Consider the following 14,677-nt stretch of genomic DNA (forward strand, 5'->3'; position numbering starts at 1 on the left):
CCATATCTCACTAGCCTACTTCCTCCTAGATACTCAAATGTTTACTTGCCAAATAGGTGAAAGTGAGCAGAGCTAAAACTACTGTGGTGATGTGCAATTTTCCGTAGATAGGTGTGCAGACTACTTCCATTCTGCCAGAGAAAACATTCATGACTGAAAGCAATGACAATTTTGGATAGCAGTAGGGTGACCAGACAGCAAATGGGAAAAATTGGGATGGGGGTGGGGAGTAATAGACCCTTATATAAGACAAAGCCCCAAATATCGGGACTGTTCCTATAAAATCAGGACATCTAGTCACCTTAGATAGCAGACAGCTGCATTAGTGGAAGCAGAAAAGTTGCTTGTCACTCTTTCTAGTGCCAAAATATCTTTGGGCAGTTGGATTGGCAGGAGAACCCTCAGCAGGATTAGATTTTAACAGCATGTGGCACTGATTGTGTGCTGGGGAGCAGATGGGACAATACCTAAGAACAGAGGGGCAGCTCATTTTTGGAACTTAGAAAAGAATGTCTTAGATATACAGGCCCCTTTTCATCTCTAAATAGAACTGAAAATCAACACACAGGATTGGGGAATCATTGGCTTGTCACTGAGGTGGACAATCTAGGAGCTTCCCATTTTATAAGGTCGATACCTGTGGTGGTATGAAAACGCTGGTGCCTGGAGAAAGTTTCCGTATCCACCATAGTCTAGGGCAGGGGTTCTAAACCTTGTTCTTTCTGAGGCCCACCCCAACATTCTATAAAAACTTCACAGCCCACGTGCGCCACAACAAATGGTTTTCTGCATATAAAAGCCAGGGCTGGCGTTAGGGGGTAGCAAGTACGGCAATTGCCTGCGGCCCCAGGTCATAAGGGCCCTCATGAAGCTACATTACTCAGGCTTCAGCCCCGGGTTGCGGGGCTCAGGGCACCAGCCTTCAGCCCCATGCAATGGAGCTTTGGCTTTCTGCCCCGGGCCCTAGCGAATATAACGCTGGCCCTGTTTGGCCGACCCCCTGAAACCTGCTCATGGTCCCTCAGGGGCCCCGGACCCCTGGTTGAGAACCCCTGGGCTAGGGTCAAGGGACAGGCCACTGCTTTTGGATCAGAGGGCTTAGGGGATGGAGGTCTATTATTGTGTCAAAGGCTTACAAAGCTGGAAGAGAGGTATTGTAAATTTAAGTTATTATAATGTTGTCTGAGCAGGAATGCCCTGAGGAGGCATGCTCCACCCCCAAGCACCTGAGCCAGTGAATGCACCAAGGACTGTGCACTGAGATATGTGCCTAAGTTCACCCACTGGCCTGAGACAGGAGGGTTTGGCAACAGAGATGGGCCAAGAACAAAGGCTTCACTTCAGGAGAATCTAGCACAGGGGTCAGCAACCTTTGGCACGCAGCTCATCAGGGTAATCTGCTGACGGTCCGTGAGACATTTTGTTTATATTGACCATCTCCAGGCCCGGCCCCCTGCAGCTTCCAGTGGCTGCAGTTTGCTGTTTCCAGCCAATGGGAGCTGCAGGAAGTGGCGGCCGAGCCCGCACCACTTCCCACAGCTCCCATTGGCCAAGAACAGCGAACCGCAGCCACTGGAAGCTGCGGTGGGCCGTGCCTGCGGATATTCAACGTAAACAAAATGTCTCATGGCCCACCAGCGGATTACCCTGATGGGCTGTGTGCCGAAGGTTGTCAACCCCTGATCTAGTGAGATTTGAGAGCTGTGAAGGTGCCCACCGGGTTGTCTCTGGGGAAGTAAGCTTAGGGTTTCCTCAGCTTGGGGTGGGGTGGAGGAGAGTTTCTGAAGCTTGAAGGTGAGGGAGGGGGAAGAAGGCAGCAGGCTGGACACCATGTGTGAGTCCAGGGCAGAGGGTTGACAACTAAGGGGTTACAGACTTGTTACTGGGGAATCAGCTCAGAATGCAACTGCCACAGCTCAGAAGGGGGATCCTCGACCTGTTACCATAGGGAACTGAGTTTCCACAGCAGAAAGAGGTGTGCCACATGGGGAGGGGAGTGGGACTGGGAGGATCTGCAGCTTGGAAGGTGGTGCGGAGAATGCCTGAATATTGGGCAATCCATGTGGTTGCTCCTTGTCTCCATTCTACCACTTGGCCTCATGGATTCCTACTGGTACCCCCAGAGCTTCTTTTACAGTACAGCGCAAGAAACAGCCCAAGTTATACACACTCAGCTTATGATGTTTTCCCGCACAGGCCTGGGGACGGAAGAATCTGGAGGAGCCCAGCTGGTTCCTCACTCATCCCCACCAGTTCCACAGAACCTGAACCCTATGGAGGGGCTCCCTCTCATCCTGCAAAAGGAGAATTGTGGCTGTCATAAATAGAAAGGAAAGGGTAACCACCTTTCTGTACACAGTGCTATAAAATCCTTCCTGGCCAGAGGCAAAACCCTTTCACCTATAAAGGGTTAAGAAGCTAAGATAACCTCGCTGGCACCTGACCCAAAATGACCAATGAGGGGACAAGATACTTTCAAATCTGGAGGGGGGACGACAAAAGGTTTTTTCTGTCTGTGTGTTGCTTTTGCCCGGGAACAGATCAGGAATGCAGCCTTACAACTCCTGTTAAGTTAGTAAGTAATCTAGCTAGAAATGTGTTAGATTTCCTTTCGTTTAATGGCTCATAAAATAAGCTGTGCTGGATGGAATGTATATTCCTGTTTTTGTGTCATTTTGTAACTTAAGGTTTTGCCTAGAGGGATTCTCTATGTTTTGAATCTGATTACCCTGTAAGGTATTTACCATCCTGATTTTACAGAGGTGATTCTTTTACCTTTTCTTTAATTAGAATTCTTCTTTTAAGAACCTGATTGATTTTTCATTGTTCTTAAGGTCCAAGGGTTTGGGTCTGTGTCCACCTACACCAATTGGTGAGGATTCTTATCAAGCCTTCCCCAGGAAAAAGGGTATAGGGCTTGGGGGGATATTTTGGGGAAAGACATCTCCAAGTGGTCTCTTTCCCTGTTTTTTGTTTAAAATGCTTGGTGGTGGCAGCATATGGTTCAAGGAGAAGGCAAAGTTTGTACCTTGGGGAAGTTTTTAACCTAAGCTGGTAAGAATGCAGGTCCCCACATCTGTACCATAGAGTTGAGAGTGGGGAAGGAACCTTGACAGTGGCATAGAATGGGAATTCCTACAGTCCATGAGGGCAGGCTCCCTGCCATGAGCCCATAAAGAGGGGAGCATGGGGCCCTTAGCTCATAGAATCATAGAATATCAGGGATGGAAGGGACCCCAGAAGGTCATCTAGTCCAACCCCCTGCTCAAAGCAGGACCAATTCCCAGTTAAATCATCCCAGCCAGGGCTTTGTCAAGCCTGACCTTAAAAACCTCTAAGGAAGGAGATTCTACCACCTCCCTAGGTAACGCATTCCAGTGTTTCACCACCCTCTTAGTGAAAAAGTTTTTCCTAATATCCAATCTAAACCTCCCCCACTGCAACTTGAGACCATTACTCCTCGTTCTGTCATCTGCTACCATTGAGAACAGTCTAGAGCCATCCTCTTTGGAACCCCCTTTCAGGTAGTTGAAAGCAACTATCAAATCCCCCCTCATTCTTCTCTTCTGCAGGCTAAACAATCCCAGCTCCCTCAGCCTCTCCTCATAACTCATGTGTTCCAGTCCCCTGATCATTTTTGTTGCCCTTCGCTGGACTCTCTCCAATTTATCCACATCCTTCTTGAAGTGTGGGGCACAAAACTGGACACAGTACTCCAGATGAGGCCTCACCAATGTCGAATAGAGGGGAACGATCACGTCCCTCGATCTGCTCGCTATGCCCCTACTTATACATCCCAAAATGCCATTGGCCTTCTTGGCAACAAGGGCACACTGCTGACTCATATCCAGCTTCTCGTCCACTGTCACCCCTAGGTCCTTTTCCGCAGAACTGCTGCCTAGCCATTCGGTCTCTAGTCTGTAGCTGTGCATTGGATTCTTCCGTCCTAAGTGCAGGACCCTGCACTTATCCTTATTGAACCTCATCAGATTTCTTTTGGCCCAATCCTCCAATTTGTCTAGGTCTTTCTGTATCCTATCCCTCCCCTCCAGCGTATCTACAACTCCTCCCAGTTTAGTATCATCCGCTATTATCATCAAGCTATTGTCATATCCTCATTAAGGGCTATATTAATAATACATAATGCTTACATAGCCCTTTTGATCCCTAGATCTTAAAACGCACTCAAAAAGAAGGTAAGGCTCAAACAGAGACACCGTGACTTGACCAAAGTAGCACCACAGGTCAGTGACAGAGTCAAACCCCAGGCACTCCTGACTCCCAGGCCTTTGCCTGCTCCCCTAGAGCTCACTACCTCCCTTGACAATGTTCAGACACCAGTGGTGATGACTGCAATCGCTGCGACCATGCCAAGCCTGAACTTTTCCAACAGAGCCTTTCTGGAGCTCTCTGCACAAACCACAAATTACCTGAAACCCTGTTTAAAAGCAAAGAGCCCCAAATTTGTTTTATTGTGCTGACAACTTAAGCAAGGGTGGGTGGGATTTTGTTGCTCCCAAACAACACCACTGCAACTTTTGGATTAATAAGCATGCTAAATGTCAATACAAGGGGAAAACTGTTGAGAAAGTTATATTAAACAGAAAATAGGGGTCAGAACTGAATAATCATACAGAAAAAAACCTGTAATCTTAGCTGCCTAATGTGGAACAGTGCTGGAAAGTTTCATGTCTGTCTTCATTTTCTAAGAATGGCCATAAATTGGAAGTGTGGAAATACTGTAGACTGGAGACTTGTTAGTGGAAAACTCAAGTGAGAAATATAATAATCTTTGCACTTAGACCTCTCTTTCCATCTGTAGATCTCAGAGAGCATCACTATCACACCAGACATGGGGAAACAGGTTAAGAGGCTTGCTCAAAGTCACCCGGGAGTCAGCAGCAAAACTGGAACTTTAACCCGCCAGCCCTATATTTTGGCCATTAGGCCACAGCTGCTCTTACTGTGAAAACCAGTACAATAGAAAAGTGTTCTCCAGATTGTACCCTTAGGCTTGCACATGGAGGGTCCTCTCCCACATTGAAATGAGGCTCAGCTGCCTACAGAGCACCATCTCTCCTTTTCTTCCCCAGAACCTTGCACAGGGCCTGGCTTCTCCACCCAGTCCAAGGCCTGTGCAGGGGAGTGGCTACGGGGATGCACATTATCTCCGTTCTACTCCCATGGACAATCCCCAGAGAGAAAAATCCAGCCTCAGGCAGCATTATCCTTCTGTGAAGCTCCTGGTATCCTCCCATGACTCTGGAGCCACTGTAGAAAGGCAGAGGTTCTGATACCATGGTGCCAATGGAGCAATCCTAACAGAGAGCCAAGGGGGGCTGTTGGGGCCAGTGCAGAGGCAGAGGGTCTCCATGTGGATAGCTCTGCCCTTCCACAGATCTACCAAGGCTGGGATCAGCCCCACTGTCTGATGGAACAACACATGGAGAACTTGGTGAGAAGATTGTTGTAAGATTCTCTCCCCCTGATATCCCTCCCACCAGCTTTTCCTTGGGAGGGGTGACCTAGGCCATGGGAGTTAGGACTTGAACATTTTCATAACATTAGTCAGTGACTGAAGTATGTTTCCCAAGTGAAAAAGAGTTTTGTGTAACTGGCACTGTCTAGAAGCTGCTGCACGGGCTGACCTTTCCATACAAAGTACATCTGTCTTCCAAATTTAACACTTCTCCTTTAAGAACTTATTGTGTTGTTTAAATGCCTTCTACTTATTTAGTTCCCAGCTCTGCCCTCATGGGGGGTGGGAGGGGAAGGGGAGAGAGGGAACTATGAGGTCATGTTTTAGTCACATGTCTGCTGCAGCATCTGTCAACTGTGATACAATTACTAAGACATAACTGTGCATTTATGACATTCAAACCTGCTAAGCAAAGCCTCTCCTCCTCTGGTGTATTAGCCAGTTCTATACTTAGGGATCATCTTAAAAGTTGTCTAAGCTAACCAAGGATATGAACCATAATGCATCAGTTTATTTTAGAAGTTACTTATTATATTAAGTACGTCATTGTAAACTGAAAATCACGCTCTGATCCTTGTGCTAGTTAAATCTGTTCCTGTGAAATGCTTCAGGACAGTCTCTGATCTTTAGTAGCATGGTCTGTGGTGCTCCAAGCACTAAGATCTACCTACAGGCTCTAGCCCTGGTTGAGTTCCCATTAAACACTCAAATGCTTCTAGTAAGTGAAGGATTTTTCTTTACTGAAACTGGCAGAAAGGAAACAGTGTAGTGGGTTAACTCTGAGAGGTTACAATAGAAGATCATACCATATGCATGGTAGAGTGATATAAAGGTTTCATTGGCTTGAGTTTGGAATGACCCTGTTACTCACTAGTAGCAAATCCACAAGTGAACTGTGCAGCTCATTGCAGTCGTGTGCCAACACCCCCTTTCTAACAGTATGTCATCATATATTCTCATTCTGCCACAGAGCCTACAGAAAATGGCAAATGTAGTGTGTTAGGCAGATGGATAGATAGATGCAACATGTCTAAATTTTGGAGTGTAACTTTCACATTAGCTTGTGTATATGTAAAATCTCAGCCACCATGTTGCAGTAACCCATCTTCTATCCTATGAGTTATAAACTAATAGATATACATTGAGTGAATCTGACTCTCCTCTCCCCTCCCATTGGTACATGATCCCTTCTGTCTCTTGACTGGGGCCCCTCCCATCCACCTTAACCTTCCTCTGTCCATCCTTTTCCCTCATAGAACACTTTATAAGGGTATGTCTATACCGCAATTCAAAACCCACAGCTGGCCCATGTCAGCTGACTCTGGCTCACAGGACTCAAGCTAAGGGGCTGTTTAATTGCAGTGTAGATGTTCAGGCTCGTTCTGGAGCCTGGGTTCTAGGACACTGCAAGGAGGGAGGATCCCAGCGTTTGGGCTGCAGCCCACATCCATACGTCTACACTGCAATTAAACAGCCCCTTAGCCTGAGCCCCATGACTCCAAGTCAGCTGGCACGGGTCAGCCACAGGTGTCTAACTGCAGTGTAGACATACCCCAAGGGGCTTGGCCCCATCCTGAACAGGCCAATAAATTCACACTGCTGGCCTGCCTCTTAACATATAGTCTCTCAGAGCCGTTGGTCAATTCCTCCCTGTCTCTGGCCTACTCTCAATCTGTGCTGCCCCTCCTCTGCTGTCCAGGGGTGGGACAGTCAGGGATAGGAAGTAGGGGAGGTAGAATATAGATGGATGACAAGCTGTGGAGAGGTCTGGAGGTTTCCAAGCTGCAGGAAGTTGGGTTGGGGCAGAATGGTCTCTACCCTAGACCTGCTTAACCTTGGGCCTTCAGGACTGCTTGCAAAATCTCAGGACTTTTGTTGTGGCAGCAGCTGTCAGTGCCGCATGTATCAGGTCTATATGCAGCAGCCACAACTGCAGAAGTGGCATCAAATAGATTAGAGGAGAAAGATGGTGGGTCTGGTCAAGACAGGCTGCAAAGAAGAGATCTCTTGAATTCTTGAGCCCCATTCTGGTTAGAATTCTCCAAAGTTGGGGGATAGATTATTTCCCCATGTTAAAACTTTAAAAGTACAATTGTTAGAAGTCTGTTTTCTTTTCAAATGGGAGAGAGAAAAAGGGTCTAGAGAAGATGTGGGGAAGGGAGGCACCTAAGAATAAAATCTTGGGATTTTCAGGTTCCCATTGTATTTTTTTATTGCCTTCACATTTAGAAATTAAAAGCTCCCATGCACAGGCTTGGGTTTATTGGCTGCAGTGGGAGCAGAGTCCAGCAGGCAGTCACATATGGCAGTCTCAAGACTAGTCACATGGCTGCACCACCTCAAAGAGAGGCTGCAGAGCCCCAGGGCTCCTGTAACTGCTGATAAGGGAAGGGCGGACAATGGAATCAATCCACCTCAAAGTTCTGAGTGCCTCCTTCTCCCCTGTGCCTCAGGGAGAGGGAATGGAGTTGCAAGTACTTTCCTATCCTTTGTAGCTTCAAGGAGAGGGGGGAGTAAAGGCCAATCCCACCCAATGGTTCCTACTAGTTCACTAGATGGGAGGGAATGGAATGGTTAGTCTGGTAGGGTGGCCAGTCAAGAGTATAGTGGAAGGGCAGGAGTGGCAGGCTGAATTCAGTTCAGGATGGAAATCACAAACATGGGGGAAAGGGTACCCTCTGAGCAATGCCAGCACACCATACACAAATGTGTAGGGCCAGCTCTGACTGGCTAAGATAGGTCTCAGAAAAGAACTGCTCCCATTGGACAGACACACATAGCACAAAAATCACCCTTATGCCTGGCAGGCTGACCTATAGTGTTCTTCTAATCCTAGAGGAAGGCCCGGTGTTGCTGCCCATATCATCTCACTAGAGCTGGTCACAATTTTTCAACTGAAACTTCTTTTTCTGATAGAATTTTTTTTTTTTTTTACAAAGTGAAAATTGTTGACAGGAAAGCATCTGCTTTTCTTAAAAAAAATAATTTTTCAACTGAGAAAACCCCCAAACTGCCCCTATTTGTTTTGTTTTCAACTAGAAATTTTTGATTTGGGTAGTTTTCAGTGAAAAGTTTTTTTTGTTTTTTTACAAAAAGTCAAAATTTTCCATGGGAAAAGACCTGTTACTAAGCAGCTGTATATACTGGCTCTGTGGAATCTGTGGGGCTGTTTCTTTGGCACCTGTTAAAGGGGTTAAAAAAATCACATATAAATGGGGGGAAGAGTCTTTGTAACTGTACAGGTGACTAACCTGAATTCCTATTCCTGGGAGAGAATGGAATAGCATTTTGTGTGCACTCTGAATACTACACACAAAAGGAAATGACAGTGAAACAATACTAAGGGTCCTAAATTCACTGCTCTGTGCCTACATATTTCATATATGGCATGTACAATGCCACATATGGGATATAATCACCCCACAGAATCTAGGCAACGTGAGTGCACTCCACATTTCCTTCTCCTTTGGGGAGGCATGTGTGATTCAGATAGCATGGTGAGGGTACTTATTGCATTATCCTTAACATCTTAATCTGTGAAATGTTATGTCCTCTCATTGTTGCTCCTCTCTTCCCTTTTGCCTCCAAGCTCCATTGTCTTCTGCATCCCTCTAAACATCTTGTCCTTAATTAGGTAGCAATTTCTTCAGGCCAGGGACTGTCTTTCACTATGGGCATATGTACATTGCAACCAGGGGGTGTTCCTGTAGCTCATGTAGACATACCTGAGCTAGCTTTTATCTAGCTGCCTTGGATACTGGGCTGCTCAAGGATTCACCCTGGATTCCAGGCACGCTTGAACAGCCTGTGCTCAAGCCCATGCTGCCACAGCTTCACTGCTGTCAGTATCGGAGCTAGCTAGGTTAAAGCTAGCTTGAGTATGTCTACAAATATCACAATCACACCACATGGTTGCACTGTAAGACATACTATATATGTGTGTTTGTACAGCACCTATGGGCCCCAACCACAGTCAAGGTCTCTGGGTACTACCATTATCATATTAATGATTATACTTGTTTGCAATAGTTCATACTTTGTATCAGATAAGTGAGTGTGCGATGCAAGGATTTGCAGATGTCAAAAATTCTCCGAGATCTCCCTTAACAGAGAAAGCATTAGAAATAAAAAGAGCATAGTAACAAATTGACACTGTGGCAAATCCTCTTCTGACAGTTTCATTCACACTCTCTCACCAAGTGCAAATTAATCTAGAATGGGAAATTCCGGGGATTTAAAGAGATATATGTAATTTAGAACTAAACAATGGGGCTCTGGGTTAAAAGAAGAATCCTATTCACAACAGGTGAAATTCATCCCTTTGTGACAGATCGTTTTCTCTCTCTCATGCAACTTTAAGTTAATGTTTCCCAACCTCTTGGGTCTAGTAATTCTGCCAGCCCCGAACATTCAAAATCATGAATCAGGCTCTAAAACAGCATGAGACTTAAAATTATACATTTTGGGTTCTTTTTATTTGTCTTCTGATTTTTTAGCCTTTGGGTTCATAATTTCAATCTTTTCTCCCCAACCACGGGGGCTAGAAACTGTCATTAAAAAAAGGAAACTGAGATTCTTATGAAATCATATGACTCCAGGATCTGGGGCTTTAAGAAAACAACTACCATGAGACTCATGATAGAACAAGAAAGCTTGGCAATACTGAACTAGCTGAGGGAAGGTGAGGGGCAGAAGGTTGGATTTGTGTGGGTGTGGAAGGCTGAGGGACCTAAAGTTACCCACACAGACAGGAAGCACGATCTACTGGATAGGGGACTAGACAGAGACTCAGGAAACCTGAGTGCTATTCCCTGCTCTTGTGTGTCCTTGGCGAAATCATTTCACCTCTCTCCGTGCCTCTGTTTTGTCCCTGTCCTGACTGCCTCCTACTCCGTTTATATAGTTTCTGGTACAATGGCATCTCAGTTACAGATGGGGCCACTAGGCCGTACTGTAAAAAAAACAAACATCCTCCCTCTGCTGCTACCCCTGCCCCCACAAACATGCTGTTTCCTAAACACCTTCTGTTCCCTCCCCTTTTCCAGGGTGGGCCCTAACCTAGCCTGGCTGTGGGAGTAGATCACATGTACTCACCAACCAAAGCTTCTCTTCTGCATTCATGTGGCCCTCAGCTTAGCCTCAACTGACACCACTGGAAGCACTCATCTCTAGCAGCATGAAACCATCTGATGTGTGGGTAAAATGGAGAGAGGGCGAGAAGCAAATATTTTGTTAAATGCCGTATACAAACATTCCAGAAGGAAATGCAACAGCAGGCTGAAGTGAGAGAACAAAGGAGAGATGGTGGCAACTATAGCAGGACATGATGTGAGGGGACACAGGAGGGAGAGGGGGGCATCAATCAAGGGAGGGCTCCAAAATTGGAATCACAGACTTATATCATTCAGAGGGGAGAAGAATGCACTCTCATGGAGTCTTGCACTGGTCCCACATAGACTAATAGAGGGTGGGGGTGGGCCAGGGCAGAGGTCACTCTATACCCAATGGCCCCATTATCCCACACAGTGGGGCAGATAAACTTCAGCAGATATTCTACCCTATACGCAGGAGTAATGTCCACAGAGGAGGAGCTGGGCTACAACTCTGTATCATGTATGGGTCCTAAGATGGAGGGTGGATTTCACCTGGTCAACCCTGTGTACTGCACCTGTGTAAAATCAGGTTACTCTGGCTTTCTGTTGGGGAATCAACTTTCACCCCAATGCAGATGGATCAATGATAGAGCTGAGCAAACAACTCACAACACATACCTCAGTCAAGGAGTTCTATGAGTTGTCCACAAGCAGTTTACAATTTTAACTCATTTAGTTGTTCCTCAAAATAATTCACCCCATACCTTCAGCAAATAACCCTCGTTTAGGAGATTGTATGCAAGCATGTATGTAGGCATTGCTGGAATTCACTATTTGAAATCCAAATCCAAATTTTTGCTGGGGCACATGGTCACTGGATACACTTCTGTTCCTTGAGAAGTTGAACATCATTATCCAAATCAGGGTTTAGTGTAAATATTTGGGATTATCATTAGTAGGGCCTAGACGCCCCAGACATGGATCAAGACCCCATTGGATTAGGTGCTGAACAAATACAGAACAAAAAGATTGTCCTTCATCAAAATGTGGTGTTGTTTTTTTAAATGAAGATGTCATTCGAAGTGTTGACGGGTGCATTCTGCCACCAGCAGCCAGAGGCTGACATTGTGCAGTTAGTAATGCTGGTGTCAGGGTACCAATGTGGAGGAGGCAGCTGACATGGGCAACCCTCCTCTACTGCACTGGTTTCCTCATCTAGCCCTACAACTGTTCCTTTCACTCAGAGAACATCTTTTCATCCTATAGCCTGTGAGGATTAGAATCTAAAACAGGAGCCAGTCAGGGAGGCACAAGACAGGGGTTTGGGTAGCTGACACAAATGAGGCTGAGAGCATATTGGTTGCTGTACTTATGGTGGGTCACCCTGCAAGAGTGCACAGAGTACCCAACGTATTATTGATTCAATTGGTTACACCGGAAATAAAATAATAATAAAAACCCCTGCAAATCTCAGCATTAACATAACCCAGCTACATGTAAATACATAAAACTAGCCTCAGCCTAGCCAAACTACATGGATAGAAGAACAACTCTAGTGATAGAAGAACGGTAAAAGGACCTAAGTCTGGATGCCTTTGCAAGCTATCCAAAACTCTGGAGGATGGTCAGGCCATATGGCCCTTAAATTCCTACCTGGTGTTGTCTTCTTCTAGGGAAAGACTGGTAGCTTACTACCTCTCTCTGGCATCTTTGCTGAATGGACTGTTCTCCCTTCCAGTGTATGCGTGGGGCTAGTCTCTCAATTCTTCTATGAATCTTCTGGGGGTACAGGAGATCATTAAGTGATTATGGCCCACACCCAGTGGGAAGCAACCTATCTTTTCCCTCACTGTGTCAACACACAAAATACAGCTCCTTCCTCTGAGAAAGTGAGTAAAAAAAAAAAAATGGTTTCTGCTCACCTTCCTGACTACAGGCTGGGAAATCATGTAACCAGAATCAATACTATGTGACTTATGTGACCAATAAAAAACCAACAAGTTTGAAATTCAAAAAGTAACAAGCATTTATCCCAAAATTTTTGCACTCCATTTTAGTAAAAACAAATTTTATATGACTTTTTTTTCAAAAATTTAAATGTTTATCAAATGACATTCAGTTTCATTTAAGATTTTATGAACTCAGAAAAGGGGTGTAATTTGATGGAGGAAAAACACTTTTCTGACAAATATTTTGCCCAGTTCTAATCACCTAACGTTTACCCAGGGATTTTTGTATAACTTGTTCCGTGTGGCGATGTGATGTGTCTCTTCCTAAAGATGTAGTAGAAGACATCTACCATCATGACAAACGGAACTATTCGTGTGTAAGTTAGCCACATATATCAGTGCTTGCCAGATTGTGGCCCTAGTATCTGTTAACATCAGGCATGAATATTATTTCTTTTCACCTACATCTATTTGTTTGTGATCACATAGATCCCTACTGTTTGATTCTATGTTATTCAGGTTCTTATTACCACCTTATTATCATAGTATCTGAGCACCTACCAATGGTGTATTATGCAACATGGCTAACATCTGCCCTATGTGGTTTGTTCTCTCTTTCATCCTCTCCCCCAAAGGAGAGTGGAGTGTTTTGTTTTAGTAGGGTTTGGAGCTTTTTTAATATGTACACGCTGCTCTGTGTTTATATTAGCGAAGGCAAGGTTGAATAAGTGTGCTGTGCCCTCGATGTGAGAAGTATTGAGGTTGTGTATGCCTGAACACCTTTTGTGTCCCTACAGTGTTCTACAGAAATAAGGCCATAGTCTTTTTCTAAACCAATATGTGTTTCTTCTGGATCCCTTTTAAAGGGCCAAATTCAGGCTTGCTGTAATCAGGTGAAACTCCACTGACTTACATCACGGCTGATTTTTGTCCAATGGTCTATTACCATAAAGCAAGCATAATAATAGTGTTTAGTGATTCCTACAGTAGCACTTTTATTTCCTTGAGCTCCTTGCTGTTACTGCTCTATGAGGAGCTATAGATTGCCACTTTCTGGTGATGTTTCAAGGGACACCAGCGGAAATGGATTTGAAAGCAGTATGCTTTCAGGCACCCAAATGCATTTGAAACAACTGAATTCTTGAATACCTCAACTATTGGGGTATTTCATCATTAATACAGAATTGTCATGGTATTGACAGTTGACTCAACAATAACTCTTTCTGTATGTTGTAGCTTTAAGAATTTCATTTTAAAATTAATTAATTGCTTCAGAGGCTTTTCTATGAATTCACCCCCATAGTATCTCATTGCACTCAAACGTTAAGGTAGCTTGTCCTTCCCTGAGAAGTTCAAGTATATTATCCCCATTCTACAGATGACGAACTGAGGAATTAAAGGTATATCTGCACTGCAACTAAACACCCATGGCTGGCCCGTGCCAGTGACTCGAGCTCACAGAGCTCAGGCTAAGGGGCTGTTTAATTGTGGTGTAGACACTTGGGCTTGGGTGTGTGATCCCGTGAGGAGAGAGGCTCCTGAAGCTCAGGCTCCGGCCCCAGTCCCAACATCTACACAACAATTAAGCAGCCCCACAGCCCCAGCATGAGTCAGCTGACACAGGCCAGCCACAAGTGTTTAATTTCAATGTAGACATACCATAAGCGATAAGCTTGAATGTGGGCTTGTGACAGAGATAGGAATAGAACTTTAGGTCCCGCAACCAATGCCTTAGCTATAAGACCATGCTCCCTCTATATGCATTTGGGGCCAGATTTTAAAAAAAGCTCAGTTCCCATTTAAGTACAAAATAAGTGGCTAGTTTTTCAGAAGAACCCATCTGAGTTCTTTTTGACAATCTTCCCAAAATGGGACTGCTGGGCGCTGAGTATTTTGGAAAATCTCGTACCTTGTTATGTTCCTAAATGGGAGCTGGGCTCTGTTGAAAATCTAGCCCTTGGTTTGAGGCCTCACACAGTTACTTATGTGTTCCAAAACAGTGGATTGCCTCTGTCTATATCTATTTGTTTCATGAATTTAAATGATGCCTGTTTATGCCTGGCACTGAGCTTCCTGACAGCCATTAAAAATATAATCCATAACGATAAAGATAATAGCAAAACAGCAGCAAATTCCACCCAACATTAAACAGCCAG

At 45.0% G+C, this 14,677-nt stretch overlaps 1 long non-coding RNA gene across 2 annotated transcripts in view; it reads right to left on the minus strand.

Moving 5' to 3' along the window:
- Positions 1-9,516: 9,516 nt before the first annotated feature.
- LOC144930433 (uncharacterized) overlaps positions 9,517-14,677 on the minus strand; it is a 43,955-nt gene continuing 38,794 nt past the window's right edge. For both annotated transcript variants that reach the window (XR_013635589.1, XR_013635588.1), the window contains exons 4-5: positions 12,226-12,351; positions 9,517-10,665 (exon numbers count right to left, since the gene is read on the minus strand). This is a non-coding gene — a long non-coding RNA (uncharacterized LOC144930433). The remainder of the gene's footprint in view (positions 10,666-12,225; positions 12,352-14,677) is intronic.

This window comes from Lepidochelys kempii, chromosome 3, assembly GCF_965140285.1.
Source record: "Lepidochelys kempii isolate rLepKem1 chromosome 3, rLepKem1.hap1, whole genome shotgun sequence".
In the NCBI taxonomy this organism is placed as follows: Eukaryota; Metazoa; Chordata; order Testudines; family Cheloniidae; genus Lepidochelys; species Lepidochelys kempii.